This window comes from Tachysurus fulvidraco, chromosome 3, assembly GCF_022655615.1.
Source record: "Tachysurus fulvidraco isolate hzauxx_2018 chromosome 3, HZAU_PFXX_2.0, whole genome shotgun sequence".
Taxonomy (NCBI): domain Eukaryota; kingdom Metazoa; phylum Chordata; class Actinopteri; order Siluriformes; family Bagridae; genus Tachysurus; species Tachysurus fulvidraco.
In genome coordinates this window covers 10,108,692-10,131,837 of record NC_062520.1, presented here as the reverse complement: position 1 = coordinate 10,131,837, position 23,146 = coordinate 10,108,692, and the positions used below count along the sequence as shown (strand labels likewise).

Genomic DNA, 23,146 nt, shown 5'->3' with positions numbered 1-23,146 from the left:
GCTTTTACGCACAGTGCATCGTTTTCCCTTGTGTTTCACTTTTTGCGCAAATGTTTTGATACCAAAGAACTTCACCATCGTTTCCAGTCCTGTTTCTAGAGTAACTGCTGTACTGCATGGTTTTGTGTTTTCTCCAGTCGAACACACCCCCCAGTATTTCTATCTGGTATCCTAGGATTTGGCATGGTCACAATAAGCCAGTAAAGCAAAGGAATGCTTTAGTGATTTTACTACTGTTACATTATGATTAAAATTATGGCCTGTTTGTTCATGCTGTGCGTTATGCAATTATAACACAAGTGGGTTTGTAGTGTTTACTCAGAATGAGCTCAGCTGGATGTTTTCAATATATTGATGTATTTCTTAACTTTAGATTAAATCAATTGCAACATTACTTAATATGCTAAAGGTTCAAAGTATGTAGTTTCTTTGTTTTTATGAATTTGAACAATATGCAAACATGGTACTTGTTCAAGAGATTAAGTTAAGCAATAATGGTTCCAACACAGATGCAAACCCTGTTTATTTGATTCATAGCATTTGGCAGATAACCTTATCCAGAATGGCTCATTGAGCTTGAGGGTTAAGGGCCTTGTTCAAGGGCCCAGCAGTGCTGGAATTTGAACTTGTGACCTTCTGAGCAGCAGCCTAGTGCCTTAGTCACTGAACTACCACTGCTCTATACTAATATACGGTACAGGTGTTTTGAGGAGATTTGAGCTCCCTGTTTGAACTACCCAGCTTGCTCTGACCACCTACCAGCTTGCAAAACACAGACTGAGCAGGTCAAACATCTTTACCAGCTTGTTTTAACTAACCAATAAAGGTTTGAATTATTCTGTACTTACTTTTTGTTCACTTCCTAATATATATTATTTGTCAAAAATTTATATAGCTTTATATAGCAGGAATTTGAAAACTGTTCACTTTCTGGCTATTACCATAAAGCAATAATAATACCAATCTACCGATTTGACCATGTTGGCTGGTAGGTCAGACTAAGCTGAATGCTTTCAGTAGTTCTTTAATAACTAGCAAATTAAGCATCTTTACTTATTCCTGACCATCAGTTAAAGGACAGACTGAAGATGTGATCAAGAACTGATAAACCATCCTCTTCTGTGTGCCTCAAGGTCAATGCCACTGAAAGACATGCTGTGATTTTAACCACAAATTACCACTGTAACGAGTGATGGGTGGCCAAATACAGTCCATACATCTGAGGAAAAAAATAGAAAATAGTTATTATGCCAAAAGAATGGAGACCATATAATAACCCATTAAGCATGACATTACATACAAAGGCTGGATTGTATTCAGACTGTAAAATAATGTTGTGAGCTCATTGTAGACCCTGGTTTAAATGATTGGATTCAGGCATACAGAAATGAAGCATGCCAAGGATTCACATATTTGTTAGCAAAGTCTCTATGTTGGAAATGATTGTAAAATATTTTACTATTGATACAACTTTAAACATGCCAGTTTAACTCTTGAATTGGTGATAAAGTACAATTTCCTGGTTTACATACTGTGAAATTGCCTTTTTGCTGCATTTATGAGGTGGAGGAACTTAATAAAGGACAGTTTTGGAGTATATACCTGACTGAGGTGAGAGAATGTGACCTTTTTTATTAGCAAGCTAATTAATGCTATTGTCCTAATATTGAATGGATGCTGTGTATTGTAGTATAAGTGCAATGATGGTGTAAAAAAAACTCCCAATGGTACAAAGGTGTGGATGTCAAGATGTTTCTTGAGTTGCAATACTGTGTTATAGAATACTTCATAATATGAGGAAAAAACATGACAGAGAGTGCTATTTCAGTAAAACAATATATTATGGAAGATGTATTGAGTAAATGATCACAGTAAGAGCATCTCCTAGTGTTTTGATCGCTTTATAAAAATGATTACAACTTTCAGTTTATTAATGAAAAACAAAGTTAGTAAAACAAGTTAGTTCCTGTTATCACATGCATTATAGAAGCTATAAAAAGTTGTACCCTCACCACCTTTTGAAACTTGAAAGTGCAAAATCCTCTGTCGTAAATATTCCTCATCACAGAAAACTTTGGTTGCATTTGATTTCAAGTTTTTAATTTTTATGATTAGATACAAATTATGTGGAGCACTAGTCATACAAGTCCCTGTGATGGAACAAGCACATTAGTCTAAGGTTTTCATCACTTGAAATACAGCCACAGCCAGAACTACTGTCAGAGGCATGCTATAATAGTGAGTGATTCAAAACCTTCTGACCAATCAGATTTAACCTTCTGACCAATCAGATGTAACAGATTTAAGAGGCACTGTGAGATTAACAATGTTAAAATGCTTCCTCACCAGTTTTTGTGACGTTATTGATGTGTATTCATTTTTGGAGATATTGATAGAGAAGAAGACTCTGAGTCAGTATGTGATGTCAGGCATTTGATTATTCATACTGTAGAGCAGTTTCCATGGAGTGACAGAACTAAGCTGTTGTATGGTTGACATTTGACTTCTGTAGTTTTATGACTCATCATGCAGGAAAACACAGCGAGCAGTGTTGTGTATTTGCCAGGCAGCCCATTTGAGGACAAATATTTCCAACCACAGCTGTAAACACACATGAAATAAAGCTGTTGCTGTGGAAACTACATTGCTGTGTATTCCCAGGAATGTGAACTCTTTTCTAATTCAAATGATTGTTTGATTCACATGTTTGAAGTCTGCAGTAGTGTTAATGGTTATTCACACTGAATGCTTGGTGTGTGGTCAGTGAAGTTGTTAGTGTAAGTTTTCAAGGTCCTCTTTGGTTGCTTTTGGCTTGAAGTAAACCCAAAAGCTATCTTATCAGCAAAACCTTGAACCTTTATATTGATAGGCATTTTATCCAAGGTGTTTTTTTTAGCATTAGCACTGCACTGTATGTTCTTGGGCTGAAATGTCCTCATTTGACCTCCGAGAAGTATGAAAACAGACATACAGTACAGAAGGAAGACACCTTTATCTCTTCTGCTTAATGTATATGAACTTCTCTTAGCAAATGAATGAAAGTTGTTAGCAGGTACCTAGTTACATCGCAAACATTCAGAAATCTGGTTTATAACATAACTCGTGATCCTTCATGACTTTGAGATGTTCTACTCATTTCCTGTTCTTTATGTACAAGTTAATCTCTTGAACTATGTCTAGAAATCATATTAAGCCTTTGACTCTCTAATGTCTGTGACATTTCATGGGCTATAAAATCCAACAACAGATATGAATCAATACTGTATCCCAATTTTAAAGAAGCAGCAGCATTCTACTTTAGGTTTTAATAATTAAAACTAAATTGAATTAGTTTTCAAAGATAAAATTAAGTGGCTAGACAAATTCTGAAACTTGAAAAAATTAAACAATATTCAAAGAGTGTACATTTTAATCACATTAAAATAAAAGATTATATATATATATATATATATATATATATATATATATATATATATATATATATATATATATATATATATAGAGTTAAGCACTTTAGAGCATTGAAGAGCATTGAGAGCTCTTTATATAATAGTGTAAATTTAAATAACAATCCAAAATACAGTTGACCATTTATTAGTTGAAGGCCTTGTTCATCCATCCAAAAGTGGTGAAAAAAGTCATTACATTTAGCTAACTGCTGCGTGGAGCTTTTTGAATAGATTTTTGAATAGAATTCTCCAAAATGAGAAAGCATGAAATTTTCATTTTAAGAGTGCCAAAAAGTATACAGCTGGAAATGTCTGGCCAGCACAAGGCAGATACTGATTGAAAATATCACTTGTAGCAGTGAGCTGTTTGATTAGCATCAGCTGGTATCAGGTTTCACTGACAGAACTTCCAAAAAGTGCTTAAGGGGGGAAACAATCAGCCTTTTTTAATCAAGAAAGAGTCATGTGTGTCAGCCAAAAATAGCTTCTGATGTAGATATTAGGTTTCTCAAAGACATTTGGAGAAGATCTAGAGCATCACCTATCAAAATGAAGAACTGGATACAAGTTGACCTTCAATTTTATTTAATGATATTGTATTTCTTTGAGTGGGTCAGGCTACAGTGAACCCCCTTTGAAATAGATATGGCTTTAGAGCTTCTTAATGTTGATTTACAATTTGGTTGTTTTTTTTATTAACTTTTCATTGGCTCATTGAATGGTGCCTTTTTAATATATTCAAGGGTGAATGGTCATTGGTGCCTATGGGTGGAATTTCTGGATCATACTGAAGATTGTGAAGATGTGAATATGTTAATATGAACATCATGCATCATAGTATGCCTTAAAAAACAGATGCTCAAGCTGCAAATAAAAAGTTTCCTGTAATGTGTGAAGGCCAGCTGTGTTTCATTTGCAGCATTATGAATCATTGTAGGATGCATAGAGGGAGATTTTCTTTAGTATCATAGAAATATATTCCCTCAGTTTCTGGAACAAATGAGGCAGAGGATGCAAGTGTATTCAGAGAAAGCCTTCAATGGAGTACAAACATGGACTGTAAAAGAAGACATATTTTTTCCATGCCTTAGAGAGCAGAAATGCTTTTTTTTTAGCATTTTTTCTGTTTTTGATTTATTCTATAACTGATTTAATTACTATATTGCTCAGGCAATATTTGTCTGATTTGTTAATATTTGATCATTAACAACTAGTCATAGCATCACTGTGTAGTCCTTTTATTCATTCACATCAGTGGGTGTAAACATTATACAGAACCCATGTCTTTTGCACCTTGAGAACATTTTCTGATATCCTGTTGTCTGTTGATTCTCAGAGCACATGCATTCTTGCAGTTTGTGCTGGCCTGAATCACGATTCCTAAATAGTGCCTCAAGTTCATCTGCTTAGCATCTGCTCGTTGAATATAGTAGTGTCCCTGCAGCTCCAGAGACATTCTCACTAATAAAAATCCTGTACCATCTGGAGCAGACGATATGTCACTGCTGCTGCACCATCTCCAAGCAATAATGCCTATCTGTTCAGATTGTGTAATCATCCCTAGGCCATGTATTTTAGGGTTGTATATATCACGCAAATGCTCAGGCAAGTGGACATCATAACAAAGCATTTTACAAGCAACATATCCCCTTGTTGTCAAGCACAAATGGTGACTGTTTCTATTCCACTCCCTGCCGGGTTGTGTGATCTCAACAGGAATGTCCAAACAATAGCTCTGGAAAACACTGCGCCATGTGATGTGGCATGGCAGGAAAGCTGATCGAAAATGACAACCTGTATCTGTGTTGATATGATGAGGACAGAGAAAAGTAAAACAAAAAAGTGTGACAGGATTGTTCCATAATCTGCATGAAACATTATAGCCGCTGGAATCATAAATGCTGTGCGAAGTGTTAGGTATGAAGTCTAGTCATAAGAGACTTTTTTGTGTGCTGTTATCATTTATCAGTGTTTTGTAAGGCATTGCTTAAATATCTAAATTTCAGCTTTAAATAGGTTGGCCTTTATAATGTGTGACACAGATAACACTAAATTGTTACCTATTAGTATAGAATCACTGTCAATCCAATCATTGACTGTGTTGCTTATGCTACACAGGCCTGCAGGGAACCTGCAGTCTATAAGAAAGTACTTAAGGCACAAGGCAGGGGACACCCTAGCGGGATGCCAACCCATGGCAGGGCACAATCACACAAACACAATAAGGACAATTTAGAGATGTCAATCAGACTAACACACATGCCTTTGGACTTTGGGAGGAAACTGGAGTACCCAGAGGAAACCCCTAAAGCACAAGGAGAACATGCAAACTCAGCCCACGCAGGGCAGAGGCAGGGCAGAAATTTAACCCCCAATCCTGTAGTTGTGAGACAAACATAATAGCTACTAAACCACCATGCCACACCAGTATGGCTACATTCGGAATAAAGTGCAGATATGTGTAGTTTATGTGCATCGGACTAAGGTAGTTAGTATTTATGTAATAAATGTAGCAACATATGTAATAATTATTTATAAGTATGCAGTAATATGGGTATGTGAACAGGAATGTAGGATGTGTGGGTGTTGTGCAAACATCCTCTGGTTCCCTCCTGAATACATGCTAGTAGTTGGATTGGCAAAGCTTAAATTGCTCCTAGATGTGAGTGTGCATGTGATAGACAGTCATTCCATCCAGAGTGCTGAAGATGGATAAATGAAAAGTGTCACCCATTTCTGGACTAGACTATGTGTTTAAGGTCAGTGTTTAAATTGGAGGCTGTGTACGTTTTTAAAAAGTACATAAGAACCTTAGATATCAGAAGTAATTAATGGTTAAGGAGAATGAAAGTGAAATATTTTGTATAGTTGTTTAGTACATGTAGACATGTTTATTTGTTGGTTGTTTTTTTTTTATCTAGTCTGGATAGAGTGACTATTTGGAATGTTTTAGTTCATCCTACACAATAGGGGGACTTCCAGCAGGTGTGCATATTTTCAGATAGGCACAGAAACAGGATATGACCTTAGGCCACCTACGCTGAATCTACACAACGTTATACACTAAAGGCAGTAAAGTTTCCTCTGATGTTTGCTGAGTGAACATGAAAGAAATTACAGTGGATGAAGTATAGGGTGCTGTTAATAACAGTGAGGAAGAGGAAATGGTGGGAGCAGATGGATTGGGACTTCATTTCTTAAAGGGTTTGTTATGATGAACCACCTGATCTATACTGCAATATTGTAAGGCTAAGCTTCACGTTTTCATCAGTATCTGGAAAACTGTCTGAAGGGTGTTAGTTTTACTGCACCAGCTTATAATTGTCATGAACGGGGGATAAAAACGGACCCAAACACAGGATAGCCAAATAAACAGGGTTTAATAACAAAGGAAACATGACACAGACTGAAGACAGAACAAGACAACAGTAGATTCCGCGCTGCACAAGGCAACGCGGCACAGTTAAATAAACAGGGTAATGACAATGGGAAACAGGTGTGAAGACAGGGAGGAGCAGACGAAGGCGGGGCAGACACGTGACGAGGAACGTAAACAGATGCACGTGGCCAAAGTCGGGGCTGAGTCCTGACAATAAGACATCATGTCACTTTTGTTACAATTATATCTTTTGTTACAATTATATACATTTTTCATTACAGAAATGACTGCTTTTTATCTTCCAATTTGTGTAATAATCGGTTTACTTCACTTGTAATTAGAGAACACCTGGTTGTATGTTATATTATAATGTGAACATATGCAACTTTAATACAACCAGTGATTTCATGCAGTGGTTTAAACAAATATAACGTAAACCATGTTTGGAGCAAGTTACATAGATCCAATTTTCAATTGTACAGTTTATTTGTATAGCACCTTTAACAATGGGCATTGTCTCAATGCAGCTTTATATAAGTATAGAAACAAACCACACCTGCAATCTCTTCAGTCATGTAGAGTCATTCAGTCAAATGGCAAAAGCTGTTAAAAACATTTTCTAAATACATCATTAAGTCCATAATTGAGGTGTTAGTTTATCAGTTGTCGTAAAAAAAAACATCCCTGTCTCCTCTATCAGAAAACACACATGGATATATGAAACACATCTCTGTATATTATTTGTTTACAGCAATCTGTGCCAATGAGATGCCATCTCAGAGTGCCATATGCGAATAATGCATATTAGTGTATTAATGCATATGAGCTAGAGGTAACTTTGGGAGTGACAAGATTGGACAGGATTAGGAACGAGTACATCAGAGGGACAGCTCATGTTGGACGTTTGGGGACAAAGTTAGGGAGGCCAGATTAAGATGGTTTGGACATGTTCAGAGGAGGGAGAGTGAGTATATTGGTAGGAGAATGTTGGACATGGAGCTGCCAGGCAGGAGGCAAAGAGGAAGGCCAAAGAGGAGGTATATGGATGTAATTAATGAGGATTTGAAGCTAGTGGGTGCAAGTGTTGGGGATGCAGAAGATAGGAATAGGTGGAGAGAGATGATTCGCTGTGGCAACCCCTGAAAGGAAAAACCGAAAGAAGAAGTGTATTAATGCATATAAAGCATCAGAGCATTATACAGACCGTAGCTGTGATTTTATTGCACACTAATATCTGTATTCAGGTTCCAGCTTTTTGGTTTACTCTTTGACTTCAGGCTCACAGTGATTTAAACCACACATACATTTTAAACGACTTCAAAATCAGAAGTCAATTAGCTAAAGTAATATCCACTGTGACAATGACCATTTTAAAAAAAGTAATAATAAGCAGTATATAATGAGGCGTTTATCAATCATATACTGTTTGATTTTCACTAAACATACTATTTTTTTTTCTGATAATAATGTGAGTTTTAACAATGGTAATAACTTGTGCCAAAAGATAGATAGATAGATAGATAGATAGATAGATAGATAGATAGATAGATAGATAGATAGATAGATAGATAGATAGATAGATAGATAGATAGATAGATAGATAGATAGATAGATAGATAGATAGATGGCATGTGCATTTTGATCCAATTTTGATGCCGTGGCCTCGTGGGAAAATTCTCTCAATCACATTTATTCCACAGATAAAGATCTAACTATCTATTAAGATAGCAACTGCTAATATTTCTTTACTTTTAATATTGTCCTATGTTTAACAAGTTTATTAATCAGTCTGTCTTTAAAGTTCCTACTGAAATAGTTTGCTCTAGCAGCTAATCAGTTAAAGTTAAATCAGTATTGACTCATTTCTGGTGTTTTAGTTTCTAGCTCATGAAATATCACAGACATTAGCCAAGTCCTAAAGTCATGATTAAGGCTTAAGTATTTATGTAGTTTCTCAGCAGACATTAAAATGGCTTGTGAAAGAACATTTATGAAGAGTTGTTTCCAGCCAAAAAATAGTTACTTGTTTTTGTTTTTTTTTGTTTTTTTTTTTACAATTACTCCTTATTTTAATGATGCACCATTACCATGCTTCAAAAAAAATGCCTGAAATGCCTTTAAAACATAATTGCGTAATACCTAATGTTCTACCACACAACACTAGTACTAATTACTCTTAATGCCAACTCTGTATTTGGAGAACAAATCAGTTTCATTAGATAAGACTGAGTGACAAATTAACTTGATAAATTAACTTTAATTAACTTTTTTAGGTAAAATTTCATGATGCTAACAAAGTTAAAATCACTTAATAAAAGCCAAGTGAGGGAATGTAGTTGACTCAAAAGGAAACCCAATCTCTTTTGGGTAACACTGGATAGTCATAGTAATTTTTATTGCTCCTCAACAAGTGTATACTAGAAAATCAAACAGTACAAAGTGTGTTGAGAAGGTGTTTATAATGTGCATTCTAGTCTTAAAATCTGTATATGTTTATGTCTATATATCCTACATTCCAATATATATATATATATATTATTATTTTTTTTAATTTAGTGAGGACCTGAGTGAAGGTTCTGAAATATTATTCAAAGTATGGGGACTTTTAATATTATTTCAGTTAGTTTGCATGATTATTTTATAACAATAATACAAAGAATATTGTAATATTTCAGAATATTTCAAACTAAAATCATCAGCCATTTTTAGTCAGCAATGTACTGTTTTCAATATAGAGAGGAATGACAAACATTATACATTTCCCATGTTAATACACCAATTTGCTTTAAAATAATACATTTTATGTTTAAATGAGTTAAATTGCTAGGGATATAAGCAATTTCAGGCAGGTCTTAACTGACCGTGATTCCATTTCCTACTGACGTACATGAAAGCCACGGAAAAATAACCCACTGGAAACTCTTTAGAACAGTCAGCATGTAGCTGTAAAATGCTGTTTTAACAGTGAAGTTTTATTTCCAGCAAACTTCTGAAGGTTATAGTGAGCAATAGCATCCGCAGGCTCTCAATTCAGTCTAACCAGCTACGTGACTGCACAGCTTTAAAAGGATGAGTAAATGTAGGAACAATGCCTACAGGTGAATTTGGCTGAAGAGACTGAAACTCATCCTGTCTCTGAAAGGAGGAATTATATTGATTTTGTGATTTGTTTACTAATTTCTTGTACTATATACTAAAACAGCTTTAGCTTTATTAAAAACCTTACTGAGCTTAGAGTACACTGGTTTAGTTAACAATACAGTATAGTAAATATATTGAAATTCTGGTGGGAATTACATTAAATATGCTATGGATAGATATCAGGTTGAAATTTCATTTTAGGTGACAGCAAGGTGTCTAGATAGAATCTGATCCCAATACTTTTCAAAAATTCATCACTAATATATACAACTAATAATTAATAAAATGAGATGTTCAATCCTCTATATGTGTGATATAATATGAGATTTTCATAGCAGTTGTCAGCTCCCTAGTTTGATCCTGATTTTGAGATACTGTCTGCTTATTCTTCCTTTGTCAGTATGGGTTTCTTACGGGTTCTCTGGTTTCCTACCACCTCCCAAAAACATGGTACTAGGTAGATTAGCTACTCTAACCTTGCAATAGTTATAAATGTATGTGTGTGTGTGTTTGTGTGTGTGTGTGTGTGTGTGTGTGTGTGTGTGTGTGTGTGTGTGTGTGTGTGTGTGTGTGTGTGTGTGTGTGTGTGTGTGTGTGTTTATCCCCAACTTTCACCCATCCTCCATGACCTTGACCAGGATAAAGTAAAGTGAATGAATGTAGTTAATACAGTTCTGTATCTACTGTAATACCTAAAGGCAAGGCAATTATATTTATACAGCACATTTCATACACAATGGTAATTCAAAGTGCTTTACATAAAAGAAAGTAAAATAATCATAAAAACAATAATCACAACAATAAAACAAAGAATTTAAAAACTTTTACAATTATTTAAAAATGTATATAAAATAAAATTAAAACAATTAAAAAGAGGAAAGGCAACAGTTTTTTCCCCCAAAAATATTCTTTAAAAACTAGTATTCTTGCTTATCCAGAAAGTGCAAATGCAACTGAGATAAAAAAAAAAAAGCCATGATCACCCGAGAGTGTTTATAGTTTCATTATTCCAGTTAATACAGTTCTGTATCTTGAACCTTAAAAGGAGGGTTTGTTCTATATTTGGTGGTTAGCTTTGTCCAACTGATACATTATCCTGCCAGGAACAATGAGTAGAATGCTCAGCTCCCTTTTCAGCAGTCGGTTTGTGTCAGAGCAGTGAGCAGAAGCTTTGACACCCAGCTGATTCACTGTTTTAAATCAAACGGAACAAGGCATAAAGCAAGGCATAGATAGCTTCAGTTCCATGGTTTTGGATTAGCTCTGTTTGGTTTCGAATGCAGTAAGTGTTTGTGGTTTTTGTGGTTGTTTAACTTTGATGTCTAATCCCAAATCCAGAGCCTTTTTTTTAGTAGATCAAATATGAATTAATATGCTGACTTACTGGAAATAAAATGCCCTGTGGAGGATTTGGCTAGATAATTCATTAATAAACAAGTTCTTGTTACTTTTGAATTCTATTCAGCAGCATTGTGTTTCGTTTTCACTTGTTTTGATTTGTTCCACAAAAAGCCATTTGTATCAATTGGATGGGCCATTTACTTATACAAGATAGTGGGAGCATGAATGTGTCTGTCATCATGTGGTTAACTTGCAAAGTACCATACATCATTTACATTCATTGGAAATTTATATTAGATTTAAGGCCTGAAAGTAACGTATAACCAGTGTTTTTCATTCAGCGTGGTGGTGTAGGTGTTTTTGGCTGAGTGAAAGTGCAAGGAAAGGGAAAGAATCTGGACTAAATGAATGGATAAAAATGAGGAAGACAGATGAAGGGACAAAGTTAATAAGAAAGGGTAATGAGAAGGGAGGAAACATGGGTGAGATGGATTGTTTTAATGAGCAAAAGAAATCAGAAAAGCGGATCTGAAGAGGAGGATAAGTAATTGGTCTGGAGTTTATCCAATCTATTATGCATTCAGATTCAGGCTCATCCTTTTCTTGTACATTCTCAATCCAAAGGGTCTACACTGACCCTCTTAATGAAAAAAAAAAAAACCCTGTTGTTATGTCTGAATAACAGGTTTTTTAATGCAATTCATATTACTGAAGGATTTAATTAAATTTTGTGTCACAAGTTAAACATGTGATGACTGATATTAGTAGCAGATGTCTAACTATACCGTACAGTATGTAGTCTATCGCCAAATATGCTACTTCCTCCTTCTACTTCCTCCCATAAGTAAGTTCTTTTTAAACTATCAGCCATTTATGTGCATGTATTTCTAGAGTATGGGGAGAATTATAACACACTATATGGGCTTTAGTACAGTACCATCTTATAATGCAGGCTGAGCACGGGAGACGTAGCCAGTTTTATTTGCAGATTTATGAGCAGGATTTCACAACTTATGCTCATGTTCAAGATCAAAGATCTACAGGTACTGACATATTCAACATTCAAATGCTCAACATGTAGATTTATGAGAACTGTGGCCAGCTGTGAACTTGTCTGTTGCTGGTAGGTTTCTTGCACTTCCTGCATTGCATGCGACTTAATAGTGTAAAGTGATGGATAAAGAGTGTGTAGGTTCAATTGGAGGGCTTTACAAAGTGCTAATGAATTCAAAGAGCTCTGCATAACATATGGGTGACAGATGACTTAGATAGCCTTTACGGTGTGTGTGTGTGTGTGTGTGTGTGTGTGTGTGTGTGTGTGTGTGTGTGTGTGTGTGTGTGTGTGTGTGTGTGCAAATTGACTTGGGACTTACAAAGATTTTTGACACAGAACAATGAGATTACTCAGTAAGTATTGCAGGACAGGTAATTTTTTTAGCCAATATCAAGAAGATTTGCAAAGACATCTGATTCTGTATTATTATGATGGTGATTTATGATTTATGAAAGTTTTCTTTTACCTTTCAAATGCTGACCTAATGTACAATTTTCCATGTCCCTCTCTTTCCTGAAGTGGTAGTTTGTAATCCACTTTTAGTTTAAGTGACAAAACCTATATATTTATAACCTATATTTATATTAGATGCTTTAAATAAATGAACAGATTTGTGTGGTGTTCTGGGGAAACACATCAGATGTTCCTTTGGTTAAATTCAGGTAAACAGCCAAAAAACAAACAAAAAAATTTTTTTTTTTTTTTTTTTTTTTTTTTTACTTTTTGTTGAGCCAGAATATCAAATGCTGGTTGAGATACATTCAAACGAGAATTTAATCCAGGATTTCTCTATGAAAGAAAACAAATATCAGATATTTTATTGTATAAAGTATTGTGTGACTGTTTGCTGATTTGCAAGAACTGTGTCATGTTTTAGCAGAATTGTGGTAACTTGCCAGGCTTTGATATATCAGAGAGCAGGGCTGTGTAATTATCATACTGACAGGCATCTAGTTCTCTTGACACAACACACACCTTCCAAAAAGCTTCCTTATTAAAACCACATTTACCATTTTTATTGTGTCACAAATGATAAAACACAATAAAAATTAGTAATGACAGGGTTTTTTGCTGAGCTCTGTGTTCATTTTCCTTGTAACAAAACTGCTTTTTTTCACAATATGTCTAAGAACTAGGGTCATGGTTTTCTATTCCGTTACCGGTATTAATTGCTGTTTTTGAGGTCATGACATATTAGAATCATAATGTCCTGGCAGAGATCACACTTAGTTAAGCATGAAGTTCCTAACGATTCAGCAAACTCAAAGTGTGGAGGAATGTCACAACTCTGAAATACTGCAGTGTAATGTAAAGGACAGCTGGTTTCACTCAGAGTGCTCAGTATTACACATTTTCCTCAGGCATTTTTCTAAAGCACAAGCTGGAAAATAGTCAGCTAATGAGTTTTAGTCTGAACCATTTACCGGAAACTGGTTTCTCTTTTGGAAAAGAAAAAGCTGATGAGATGGTTCCAGTTGAAAGATAACATTAATTACAAAGCTGTTACAGATTTCATTGTGTCATTTTTTCATTGTGTCAAGAGCATTGATGAACAACTGAAACATTTGAGGAAGTGTTAGAACATCTGTGAAACATTTCTTTTCCACAGCAACTCAGGAACATTGCAAAGTTACTGTAACATTTGAGGAGCAGCGCTGTGTTATAAGATCATCTGAGGAACAGATGAACCTTAAGAATATTTGAAAGACAGTCCTGAGCGCCTCAGGTAAAACATCTGAGAAACATTGAAACACAAGAAACCATAGGCATATCTGACATTGACAATGATTAACCTCCTAAGACCCGAGCTTTTGTTTGGCCTTGCATTTTAGATGCAGTGATGTCCACGTATGTCGTAGGAGGTTAACTAAGGAAACATTTGTGGAACACTGAGGAACTGTGGTTCCCAAACTAGAAAGAACATCTACGGAATATTTATGAGCACGGGAACCATTTGAGAAACAATTCTTAACTTAAAAAAAACGGTTAAACTGATTTTATTTAGATTATTGAAGATTATTTTTAATAATTTGCTCTTTACCCAACCTGATGCCTTGCCTCTCTGCTCTAAAATTTGGAAGAATTCCCAAATTCACAGCAAACCTTAAAATCTCATCATCAAGTCAACTCTTAATCCAAACATTGTTTAAAAAGCTTCACACTCAAGCTGAAAGTCCTGCAGCTGAAAGATTACATTCTGGAGGCAATGAACTAAGGTTGCCAGCAATGTGTGTTACCATTTGTTTAGGTATACGGCTTTACAGCTGCTCAAACACAGATGTAAGCGAATGTTTACATATATATTTTACATATATATGTAGTTTACATATATAATATATTAATTGCCTCATTTACAGTTAACAATGAAATTTTCCCATAGTATGTACTTAAAAATTAACATGTTATGTTTTAAGTTATGGGTCTTTTGCTACAGTACTAAATATCCCAACCCACTATACAGTCATTAGTGTCTTTCACTGGTGACTTAAACTGAATGGCTTTAATCCAGACTTATATAACACAAATGTAGCCTGTAAATAATGTCAGTTTGGAACTAATGTGAACTTTCAAAGGAGGTTTCAGCAATAAAATCCTCAGTGGTTGTCAAAATATTATTACGTATTTAAAAAACAAGAACATTTGAATAGAGCATGTTCAGAGAGGTCTGTGAGATTTATTTTACAGTAAATGGGCTTCGTGTCTGCAAAAAAGTCTGATAACCGAGTGCTTGTGTTAAAGAAGTGTAAGGAATTGAGTAGTTTACCAGATCATTCCTAAAAGAGAATTATTTAATTTGGATGACTTCAGTAGTGCTGTTCCTATGAAAATACTTAATACATGGAGTATGATGCACACTTTCATGTTATCTAATGTTTTAAGCAAAAGAAAAGTCTGGGCACCAATCCAACAGGTTAGCTCTATTGGGAATTCAAGTGTATTTATATTAGTTATAAATAGAACTGCACGTTATACTATGAATGTTTGTTCGTAATGTTACAACGGTTTATACATAGAGGACGCATGAGCACTGCATAGACTGAAGAAGGTCAGCAGTGTGTTACATGTTTAAAGTGCATGCAAAAAGTGGAAGGGTAGTACAGTGTTGTCTAGAAAAACTAGAAAATTCCCAAAATCTCTCTCTCTCTCTCTCTCTCTCTCTCTCTCTCTCTCTCTCTCTCTCTCTCTCTCTCTCTCTCTCTCTCTCTCTCTCTCTCTCTCCCTCTCTCTTTCTGACAGCACATTGCTCTGTTCTGCCCTATAGACCTCTAGTTCTTGGCACCAAACTCACACATATAAAAAGTTTTATTTATTTTCTTTTCTCTAGACAAACGGTGAAAGATCAGCCTTCCCTGTGCAATATTTGGCATTCTTTTAATGGCAATTTTCTTTTGACTAATATACGTACGTCTTCATATCATCATCATAATAATGTGTTTTTTTTTTTTCTTTTGTTTTTTTTGCGTGTCTCTCATTTACATCTTCACTCATAGTTTTAGGCCATCTCAACTCCTCAGTGAACTCTGGAATATGCTGATGTATTGTATGTTATTTAAGCCATAATGTGTAGTTTTGTGAGAACTTCCTGAAAGCAATCATTGAAATACTTCATAAAATACTCATACACTCTCTAATCAAACAGAGTAGTTGTGAAAGTATAGCTTATCATGTAATGTGTACAATACAACGCTACGGTGTCACAGAATTTCATGTCTCAGGCTCTAATATACCATGATACATTATAAATCCTCAAGTGTGCAATCAAAACCCAAGACATTATTGGCATATTACTTCAGATTTTCCATCATTTAAACTTTCGGCCTATTTTATGAAGACACATTTTGACCCATAATCCAGGTTATGACATAAAACCTCACTGTAGTGAAGTTTGTTATTTGCTCATGAATGAATTCATTTGTATCATGTATTTTATAAGACACATATATGTTCACAGAATGAATGACTAGTAATCTCTTAATTACTACATCTTAATAATTACTACAATTCCAAAAAAATAATGAAGATCTTTACCTTTGGAATACAGTGGCTATAAAGATGAACCAGCCATGTTTCCTAAGATTTCTGGATGAGACACAAGAATGTGCTGAGGAAGAGCTTTTCTTTCACTCCCTATTTTGTGTGAGTGTGTGTGAGTCTGTAGGAAACTCTAAGAATATCTAAGTTTTGAACAGTTTTGAAAACTAAAAGAGCCCAAAGAGTTCCAGTTGAATTCTTACTTTACAATAATAATAACCTACAGTATTCATTATGTAACTGGAAAGCCAAAGGATAGTAAGGTGTGTTTTGGGTAACGTGTTTTGTGTGTGTGTGTGTGTGTGTGTGTGTGTGTGTGTGTGTGTGTGTGTGTGTGTGTGTGTGTGTGTGTGTGTGTGTGTTGTGTTCCTTTTGCCTTAGATTGTTGTTGTTACATGCTCACAGCCACCATAACCATTTAGAGCATTGAAAGACGAGGACATTTGTAAATTACTTATCTGACAGTTCCTGGAAAGCACAGAACATAGCTAGCTGGGTGATTAGCATGTATCTGTTGTACTATGCTGTCAGTTGTTGTAATAGGGAGTTTAGTTGGTATTTCAATACAAGGAAAGTTAATCGACCTTGGCTTATGTATATCAATATATTTTTATCCTCCGCATAATTATACCCCTGAAACATGCCTGCCTGCCTGCCTGCTTGGAATGACACTAATGGTGTATGTAATACTGCAGAGGCATCTTGTACTTCTTAGGAATGACATATACAAATTGTAGATACACAGCATGCTCTCAGGAACAATTCTCTGTCAGGCCACTAGACGAGGTGCTGGCAGGGATTCTGGTTTTGAGATCACGTGTCTATTTCCACCTGTTGCCTGTTATGCCTAATGACATTAGCAACATTATTTATACCTGCTCTGTATCTGTCTTTGGTCGTCATTGTTATGCGTCGCGTTCTTGTTGTACATGTTCATGAGTTTACGTGTCTCGTGTCAATAATTGTGTTAAGTTCTATCCTGGGTTTGGCTGCGATGCTTCATTTTAGAAACGTGACACATGCACACGACACAAGATTGTATTGTATATGTAGAAGTGTAATATGTTTACATGTGATGGAATTGTTAAGATGGGGTATGATGTGGCTGCATACTAATACCTTGACTACACATGGTCTCCAAGATGACTTTGCAGCAGCATGCACAACTTACCCTTGTGAAAAACACATACTCATTAGTATCTTTTGTGCTGTTTTTAGCTGTTCGCTATACTTTATTACTAATTTTATCCGCTTCCTATTAAATGCACTTAAAGCTCATTTAACTCAGACTGTTCGAAAATTACTCCGTCCGGTGTGTATCCTGCCTTGATGCCCGATGACACCTGAGATAGGCACAGGCTACCCGTGACCCGAGGTATTTCGGATAAGCGGTAGAAAATGAATGAATGAATGAATGTTTGAAAATGCTAAAATGTAAAGACTTTATGAAGCTCCACATTAAGCTCGGTTTATCTCCGCAGCATTAGGATTAGTAGGTTATTAATTAATTTCATTAGTCTCCCCTTTAAACATAAAGAAGCCAAGCTACTTTCACTGGCGTCATTGGCTAATGTGGGTTATGACCTCACTTTTCAACTGTAACAGACCTGACTCAGGTCAAATGAATTAGGTCAGGAGCTTATAATATAAGTAGACACAGATGTGCATTAACAAGCCCCGTAACAACCTTCACTCAGCACCACCTCATGCAAGATAATGCGCTACGTCTAACCCCACAAAACCTGCATTGTTTTGCTGCAATACTTTCTACCTATATAACAGTAGCCAGTTAATATAATAGTACCATTTTATAGTTTCTTTTTGCCAGGTGTAATTTATCAGGAGGAACTGAAATGATTTAATATTCATGTAAACAATGAGAAACATTATGGCAAGCTTTATTTTTTTACCTACAGGTAGCCAAACTGTTCTACTTTTCTCATGCTTCACAAATAAAGTCATGTGAAAAGGTTCAAAGAATTTTTTGTGGTATTTCCTTTAACATTCTTGTTCCTGTAATATTCTTTATGATGAATAAGTAGCTAAATAAACAGTCTTCCTTTTAATACTGAGGTTGTATCTTTCTTAGTTCTTAGTTCTGCGGTGATCTTTTCATAGATTTTTGGCCCAAAGCCAATGGCTTGTTAAATTCTCTCAGTCAAGCTCACCGTTTCGATTATTCAAAAAGGAAGTAATAAAAATGCCCCATGTGTCACACATTAATGTTGCATTATTTGAAGTGTTAAATCTTCTATATGGTTATAGGATTTGTTTCTTAGTTTAGGGTTTAAGCATTCTTTTAGGGTTGGTTTAACTTTAACTACAGCATAATACTTCTCTTATCTTTGTGGTACATGTACTTTTTTTTGTTGCTGTGGCAAAAATTCTTGTATGGGTCAAAACACATCAACTTTAAGAACTTTACATATATTCAACAAAAAAAAACGTGAATATTTTCATTACCTTTCTTACCTTATATTTATCATCATAGAAAGATCATATTGGGTAAGAAGCCAGGTGTGGTAACAAACATTGTGGTAAAAACAGTCAGTCTACCTAAAGGTACAGTATGTAAAACCTTGCTAGCTAAGTAATAATTAAGTAAATAACGAAATGGATGAATCATATGCTGTTCTAGTTCTACTGTACAATGCTCCTTTGCTGAAATTGGAGTTGAATCTAAATTTTCTTTTTTTTCGCTTTTTTGTGTAAGCATGCAAGATAATCATACTTCAGCACAAGAATGTAGTTATTGGAGTTTTCAGAATAAAAAAATAAAAAAGCTTTCCCAGGAATAAAAGAGTTTTCTCAGTCCGCCACCCATGTAGTACATGCTGTTTTCTGCAAGCATTCTTCTCAAGCTTTACAGAAGTTAGATAATGAGAGAAGGGAGGATGTGAGTTAGGACTACAGCATTTCAAAGGTTTCCAGTCGCAAATTCTACTGCTGATTGTGAGGTTACTGCATCACAATACAGAGTGTGTACACACATGCTCACGCCATTTCCTCTTGTGGTTTCACACTAGTGTGTGTACAAACTGAGGGGTAGTATCGAAGCGTGCCTCTTCTCTCTCCAACTATCCTGTGCTCTGTAATCTGTAATCTGCTAATCTTTACTTGTTGTTTAAACAACTGACAGATGCTTATTAAAGAATGGATGAGATTGCCTTTTGAGGATCAACAGATACCTTTACAGCCTATACGGATTAATTAGAATGACTGCAAAGCTGTACACTAGAGTTTACTTATGTTATAAAGAAGTTTAGAGAGAGGACTGAATTTGTGTTGGAACAGGGCTTAGCAGATGTATAACTAGAACTTTACATTGTTTTTTTTTTTTTGTTTGTTTGTTTTGTTTTTTCCTCCAGCAAGTACATACATAGGCATAACACGCAATATTTAAGTAGACCATCTGAAAGTTTTAAAAAGATCATCTTTAAAACATTAATCAAATGTGATATTAGATAATTGCTTATTTTTGATTACTTAACTATGCAAACATAAAATTTTAACGAACTATATCTAAGATGTTTAAATGACAGATTAATTATATGTTTTTTCTGTGTAAGAAGCTTTATGAATGCTATGTAAAAAAAAAAAAGAAAAAAAGAAAATGTTTTCTTTTGACTTAAGTACATTTTTGAAAAAACCCTTACCTTGCCTACTCTGACTTCCATAATGAAAATACATGAAAATCATGGATAATTTTATATCCAAAAACTGAGGCTTCATTGAGCTTTCGCATGGTAAAAAGAGTAACTTGAAAAAGGTATAAAACCACAGAAATGCTGGCCTGCAAGCTTGTCAGGGATTGAGTGTGTTTTAAATGAAAGCACTGAGTGTGTTTTCAGATGTGCATGTAAGCATAATCATAACTTGCACATAAACTTAATGGAGATTCAAAGTGAACTCTTGAATTTAATATTTTATGTGTGTATGGCTTCCCAACCAACTGAACACCGTGTGCAACCAATTTGTTTGCAATATGTACTGTAATATACTTTATGTTGTAAATATTATATAACCAGAACTGAAAGTAATAACATACAGTTACTATTTAAGTCTTTCACTTAATATATCTGATATTTACTTTTACTTTACATTTCAAAAGAAAAATGCCTACTTTCGACATTTAACATTACATGACTACATTCCTCTGAAAACTTATACAAGATAAGGTCAGCAGGTAAGGTGACCTTTTAGTATGTGACAGCTTCAAGGAGTTGAAAGCTCCTAAAATTACTCTTGACATATGTAGCAGCAAGAATGAGGCCTGTTATCCAACATTTTATTATATATTAAAAATTAATAATCTATTACATAATCTATCTATAGCATTTTACCCTGTATATTGAACAAAGTAGTATTGTGTATTTTCACAGCTAGCTATGAGAATTCAGCTAGTTTGTATTGTCATAGTTATCATGCCAGCTAACCTAGCTAAAATGATAGATGTTAAAATAGCCTTAGTCTTAGATATTTTCCCATGTTCATGGGTTCATTTGTGAAAGGAACACCATGATTAACTAAATTAAATGTAATTATTTTTCTTTTCTGAATATTTCTTGTACGTTTATGTTCACACTCTCAAATAAATCTAATAGTTTATGTTTTAAACTTCAACTTTAACATTTACCCACTTATTAGTTAAAGAGTCTTTGTGAGAATTTGTGACTTTTCCTACTGTATATCTATATAAACCATTGAGCTTCCCAGGGCAATGAAGGAAAGCTAGTAGGGTCATTTGAAAACACACAATATTTTAAAGCTAATCCAGAAATGCAAGTGTGCCATGACATTACATGTGTCATTTTGGAAATAAACATTGACTTTGATGTATTATTTATAACATGCTTTTTGTTTTAGACCAAAGTCTATCAGTGGGGTTGGGACAGATATTTTGCCAAGATTTTACCAGATGTAGACAGGAAGTGGAAGTGAATGGTTAATTGTTTCTCTCTGGATTTTCAGTGGGTGGCTTATAATTAGCCAGCTGTTTAACTAAAAACATCTAAGTCAGACATCATTGACCCTGATTGGGCTGCATTTCTCAATGTCCTGAAACTAAGGTCACTTTATAACACAAACCAGGACACATCGCAATACACTAAGGACGGGTAGTTTTTGGTGAAAGGGCACGCCACTGCACTGTACACTCCTTTCACTGATCTAGCATAGCGTAACAGTGCATGATGAATCAGGTGCTGTCGTTAAAAGACTACATTTCATCCATGAAAGATTGACAAACACTTATGTGCTTCTCATGGTTAGCTCTCAGTACCAGCTGTGTGCATCCTTAGTCTGACCTACATTGGATGCTATTTCTCTTTTCTGGCATACATGATAAAATCTGTTCTTTTTAATAAAATGCTGTAACCTATCACCAGTGAGCTGTTTACAAATCATAAGTGTGTGGTAAGGAGATAATTTAGAGTTTTGTATTGGTCTTCACAATGTTTGAGTCAGTCTGATTTCATGAGACCTCACCCTGAGAAGGGAACACACAACATTGTTGAAAGTCTTGCAGATTGCTCTTTGGAGTTAAGCTCCATTTTCAGTGTGAGAATAAATGTCTTTGCTCTTTTCCCATGACAGATTCAACCCATGGTTAAGAATTTACTTCAGGCTAGGCTTCTCTGTTTTTTGTTTCTTTATTCTCTGCAGTCACTCTGCTAGCCCTTAACAGAATGCACGTATTTGTCAGAATTGTACAATGCATGCTTCCTTTAAAAGACCTGCACCCTAAAGCCTCATGGGTAACGCTGTTAATAAACCTCTTGACCCCATGTGTTTATGTTTCAGACAGATCTTTCTGTTACATAATCAAACAGACACACAGACATTCATAATTTAAATTATTGACAACAGGAACTGTTTTAAACTAACCAGCACTTCTTTTTCCCAATATCCTTTGCAGTAGTACTTCACAGGTGACACAGTGATAATATTAAACTTTCAGCAGGAGCTAAAACAGGAGCACAGCCTTTGTTGGATTTAATCCCTTTCTGACACAGGAATAAAGTAAAACATACAGTCCCCTTTTACCCAGACATCCCATTACTTTACTAGGACAGCCACTGGCTCCATAGACATGGACTATGAGACATTGCTCTCCTTCACATTGCCTCATTTGGCAAATAGAAGTTCTGTGTGTTCAAGTGTGTGACGATGACACACTTGGACTGTCTCACACACTCTTCATCTCTCTCTCACTCTCTCCCTCAAGCACTCTCTCACACAAATACTCCCTGTTCAATAAAAGCCACAGCTCCTCCTTATAAACTCGATGACTCATGTGGATGATGGAGTTCACTGTAATAACTTATGGTTCATTTACAAAGTGGAAAATTAAGGAGCTTTATAGATAAATTTCAGTATATCATGTTACTAAATTTTCAGGCTTGTTCAGTTCTCATGGTGGCTCACTGACCTACAAAGGCTTCTGTATTTGACAGCTGTTCAGAGGAGAGCTGGCTGCATTTTGAATGTGGCCGAAACATTTCATTACGTGTGTAGCAGTCTGGGAAATCCGGTCAGATGTTGCTACAGCCGAATTCACTGTGGCAAACAGCCAAAAAGAAGGATTTTCTGATTGTAATAAACTTTGACAGTCCAAGGTGTAAGAGACCATAAAGATTTTTTTACCCAAACATGCAAATGAATGTTTTTATATAATTTTACATAAACCTAAGCCCAGACTGCTTACTGAAAAAAAATGTATAGGATAAGGAGGAATTTTAACACAGTGGT

The 23,146-nt window shown here is 35.3% G+C and overlaps 1 protein-coding gene across 3 annotated transcripts in view; it reads left to right on the top strand.

The window, feature by feature from the left end:
* col15a1a (collagen, type XV, alpha 1a) overlaps nucleotides 1-23,146 on the top strand; it is a 72,654-nt gene that overhangs the window by 836 nt on the left and 48,672 nt on the right. The window lies entirely within an intron of this gene.